This window comes from Lampetra planeri, chromosome 32 (assembly GCF_965212315.1).
Source record: "Lampetra planeri chromosome 32, kcLamPlan1.2.h2, whole genome shotgun sequence".
NCBI lineage: Eukaryota > Metazoa > Chordata > Hyperoartia > Petromyzontiformes > Petromyzontidae > Lampetra > Lampetra planeri.
The window spans coordinates 9,836,349-9,841,757 of NC_136138.1; positions in this window are offsets into that span (position 1 = coordinate 9,836,349).

A 5,409-nucleotide genomic window follows, 5' to 3' on the forward strand; every position below is an offset into this window, starting at 1 on the left:
GTGCCCGCACATCGAGTCTGGCGCAGCACTGCCTGTACCCCGCTCGCTCGACGAGCCACACTGGAGCCCTCCCGCACGCGCGCGCGCACACCACCAGCATCGCCGCCCCGCCACCGCACATATATTAATGGAGTTACGGCAGCGTTTTTGGCCCAAAGACCTAATTTCATTAAGCAAAGTGGCCTATCCATTATGGGCCATTTTTTTGCAGCCCCGTCCAGAGATGCCATTTCATTACAGAGATGGGCAGTAAATCACCCTCCCTTCCATCCCACTATGCACCCCCCCACCCATCCCCCACCACTTACTAGGGTTCCTCCCCAACACTTCCACTCTTCTCTGCCCTTCCCTCCACCCTTCCAACATATGGCCCCACCCTTACCCCCTCCTCCTCCTCTCCATCATTCTGCTTCCCTACTCTTCCCACCGCGCCAGACCAAAATGCGCAAGCTTGACTCGATACGTAACTGCGCAGCATGCGCCTGTTTTTGTACGACGCATAATAATTGTGTACTTTGTTTCATTGGCATTAACATTGGCATTACGCTTTAATGAAATGAAATATTTTTAATTCATTTAAAATTGTACTATTTATATTGTTTTACTGTTGTAAATGTTAATTAACTTCGGACCTTTGCTTTTAGATAACATTTTATTATTTTCCAAGTAACTTATTCAGTTTCACCAAATCTCCGTCTCCACTGCTGGGCTTTGGAAGAAATGTGAAAATTCAGTTATGTACTGTAGTGAAGACAAGCTAATGTTTAGCTGGCTGCTGTGGCTTTACAAATCTCTCACCATGGAATCTTCTTGTATCACATTTACTTACAAATCTCACTCATCCGTAACAAATCAAAGGGTGTGCCAACTGTGGTGACCTGCGACTCCGTTTGGCAAATGAATCATTTTTTTGTTTCCATTTCCGGTAAGGCGCACAGACAGATTAAACAGATACCACAGCGGTGGATTAATCGGAGCTCGTTATCGGATGAGCTGAAATGAACACCACGCAGCTTCTCTAAAGAGTCTAGAGGATTCTGCCCGGTGACAGGTTAGCATTGACGCATTGCTATCATACATTGATACCAATTATATACAACCCTTTGGCAATCCACTTCTGGACGAAGGCCTCTCCATGCCGTGTCGTTCATCGGAAATGTTTGGCTCCTCCTCTTCACCACGCGGGTGAACATCATCGGTATCAGCCATGGCCGGGTTCATTGCGCAGTGCGCTAACCACCGCCTACCGTTCCACTCCATGGTACGTACACATTAGCTCCACATTACAAATGATCAAGGGCCCAGCTGCGTCTAAATTGGAAAACTCTAGGTCAGCTGCGTTACATCCTCAAGCTGCATTCACAGAGTGGGCGCTAACACAGGAGTGGCTACGTTTGCATCATAGTGTATTGAGCTCTAGGTGCAATATCTACAGATTAAAATTTTCCCTGAGTCCCTGTAAACATTAAGGAGCACAAGCGCCGTCCCACTTTGCAAGGCGATAGTGTCCTACCAGTTAGTGGTGCTCTGGATAAGAAGAGTTCTACTACAATATAATGATATTGAAACCACACTAGTGGCTACTGACTCAGCACTGAGCCTACTGTTTGTTGACTTCTGTAAAATTAACGGTCCCCTCGTCCGAATAATTTGCATTTGTCACCCTTTGAGAAGGGAGAAAAACGCGGACTCAAAACGCTGTGGTTTTTGTCGAAAATGTTTGCGGGTGTCTTTCAGCCCGATCTAAAAATGCTAGGGGGCATCAGGAGGCCCACTAAATCCACAAGGGTTGTAGCCCTGCTCTAGGGACATTTTCCACAAGGCACATCTGATGTGTGTGTGTGTGTAAAATAGCCTATCATTAAGGTTAAAAAGTCCATCCACCCTCCCCACCCGCCCCCTCCCCCCTCTACAGAGAATGTTCACAAATATCTTATTACCAGGGAGTTATTTCCAGAATGCCTGCAGGAGTAAATGTACTTGAAATCGAATTAATCCTCAAAGCTAGTCGCTTATTTAATTATTTCCCCCAAAAGTCCACCATCGTATTCTTGGGGGGTTGTATTTTTTTGTTGTGTGTGAGAAATGTTCCCAGAGTAGGGAATTGGGGGCCTTGGAAGAGAGATGGGGAGACATGGGGAGGAAATTATATTGCCAGGAAAGGACCAGTGGGGAGTTAAACAGACAGGGGGAGTTGAAGAGAGCGACCAAAGCAGATCCCTCGAGTGAATGAGATGGTGAGAGAGTGCATAAGGTTTTAACAATGCAAAATGTGCGTGCGTGTGTGTGTGTATCAAGGCATCAAAACCATGACAACAGCAACCACCATTCTTGACATGTTCAGCCAGCATAACAAGTTACGTAATAAGATACATTTTTCATCACAATGAGTATAGCGTTGTATACACCAACTTGATATTCGCCACAGTCCATGCAACACAACTCCACCGCTGAGCACGAACCACGTCTCGGTTGAGAATAGTTACCGAATGCGCACGGTGAATAGAATGGCAATAACCGTGAGCGTCTTTATTCGCGAAGGTGGAATTGCAAGCATTCAGCATAGTCAATTTTGGAAATAGGAAATTTAATCGGCAATTTCAAAAATGGTTTCACTTTGCCGTTTTTTGAACGCCAAAAAGGTGGGTTGCTCAGTATTCTTGGAAACTCTCTCGTGTTTTTAATGCCCCCCCCCAAAAAAAAAATGTCTGCGTACGTCTGGCCTGAAAATGAAATCTCCCTAACCCTAGCACGGGACCCGCTCTGCCAATAAATCAATACGGCACGGATATATTAGATTATAAAAATCACTAGCAATTCCTGTAAGTGCACTCGTACAAAGGTAAGCGCGCGCAGATTCTGTTTAAGAAAGCATTTCTGGGCCCGCACTGCGACCCACCGCGCGCAGTTCCATTGTGCGTCTCCTATTAGATTAATGGACACCGGTGAGTATCAAGAGACCGAATTGTGCATAAACAGCCCCTTTGTCCCGGTATTGATCGCATAATGCTGTCAATTAAACCAGGAGCCTATAAAAAAAACTATGCAGTAAATTAGCATTTCGCTAATTGCGCTGTCGAGTTTCATTTTGCGTAATAATTAGTGTGGCGTGGATAATACACTCAAACTTTCATTCATCTCAATTGTTTCGGAGAGTGTTTTTTTACCCTCAGTTTTACATTGCTCTTGCTTTGATAACGAATTAAAAGTTTCTTTATTTTTGCATGTTTATTCTAGACAACATTCGGAGCAATGCCAGGGTAATCGAAGCAAGCAATGCTAGAGACTGGGACATTGGGTGTGAAATCCAGCAGTTTATGCCTTTATGAGAGTTGCATGTTTTTAGAATTGAATGGTACGACACATAGAAATTGAGACATCTGCTCAACATTTTAGTTATGCATCCGGCAGATTCCATGCAACCCACAACTCGGAAATAAACACACAAAGTCTGCCCGAGAGAGTCTCTGCTTCTGATGATGATGATGGGATTGTAGCTTTACAATAACGTCTTTGAGCTGTAATTTTTTTATTGTCCAAATGTACCGGATACCATTTTATTAAAACTATACTTTCATAAAACATGGCATTGCTTGATACTTGATTTTAGTCACGTCACAATTTTTTTTACTGTAACAACTTTTTAGCGTTGAAGTTGTTAAGTTAACGTAACTGGTATATATAAACTACCTTCAGATAAAAGTCCCCACAAATTTACCTGTAATGATTCAGATAACATGCACGCTATTGAAAGATTTGGTGGTTTAGAAAACTGGTGTGTATGTTAAAGTCTGATATCTCTGAGAAATGTAATATCAGGAGTGTCTTCCTGGCAACCCATGGATTACATGACAAGTCTCGCTGCTTTCAATTTAAACGTGTGGTGTGTTATAAAGGAACTATATTTAGATTTGTTTTCTTACTTTAATAACTAATGGTTGATTACATTTTTTGCCATTTCAGTCTAAAATTCCTTACTCATTTGATATTGCCCTGCTTTTGTTACATTGAGTGCCCATTTAATTTTGATCATGCATATTGTTCTGCTTTCAATATCCATTGTGGAAATAATACATTTCAACAGTCTGCGCATTATTTTCAAGAAATGCATCAGCCACCTTAATAGTTCTAGATTTGAAGCTTTCGTGACTGCAAGGATTCATACTCTTAGTTCTTTCGGTAAAGTCACGTAGGTAAAAAATGAAATTAAAATTTATAAAAATAAAACGACAAAAATCACGACGTTTCGGAGGCAACACAAGCTTCCGTCTTATTAATTTTAATTTCATTTTTCACCTTAATAGTCATGAATACAGCTTAAGGTGAGCTTCAGAAATAGTGGGATACTGGCGGTGTTTAATTGTATGCATTTATAATATGTTTATTCTGCATATTAGACAAGCAAGCACGGACGAGAATATCTCAAATAAAATCGGAGCTACAATTGTATGTGCATCAAACACATTCAAATGTAAACAGTGACGGTAATGTTTAAGCTTTTGCGAAAACCTCACGTACATATAGGTACTAATTTAGTTTTCGATTTAAAGCTTTCGTGACTGCAGGGATTCACCTTCTTGGTTCTTTCGGTAAAGTCACGTAGAAGGGAAATAATACAATAATAAAAATAAAACAATAAAATACAATTATTTAAAATAAAATAATAACAATTAAACATAATAAAATGCAATTATTTAAAATACAATTGTTTTATTATATTTTATTTTTATGATTTCCCTTCTACGTGACTTTACCGAAAGAACCAAGAAGGTACTAATTTAGTTTGATGACATACCAGGGACAACATTCTAATTGTGCAACATCACAACAAATACGTGCAACAGCGAGCATTCATGCAGATGGCTAATAGCTGAAAATCAATGGTTCTGATAAAAATAACAGGCGACGGTACTTAATAACCCTAATGTGAAACCATAATTCACAAAGTGCCTCCACTACTCTGCTCGGATTTGCTTGATAAATAAAGGTGCATTTAAAGCACATTGAAATTGAGGTTATTCATTTCTTTTTAAATTGTAAATGGCGTCTCATTATCATAATGCAACAGCTTTTATTTCTATTCTGTGGGTCTTTCGGTAAAGTCACGTAGATAGGTTGAACGAAAATAACAAAAAAATACTACGGCGTTTGGATCACAATGACGACCGCTTGTGTTGCGATCGAAACGTCGTAGTTGTTTTGTTATTTTCGTTCAACCTATCTACGTGACTTTACCGAAAGACCCAAAGAATATGAATTCCTGCCATCACAAAAGCTTTAAGTCATGAATTAGCTTTTATTTTTCCCTGCTAAACATGGGTCGCTTGGCATGGGAGTCCCCACACTTGACCTCACCACCACACGTGACGTGTCGAAAGTGTCACCGTGGTGTACACATTTGTACTGCTG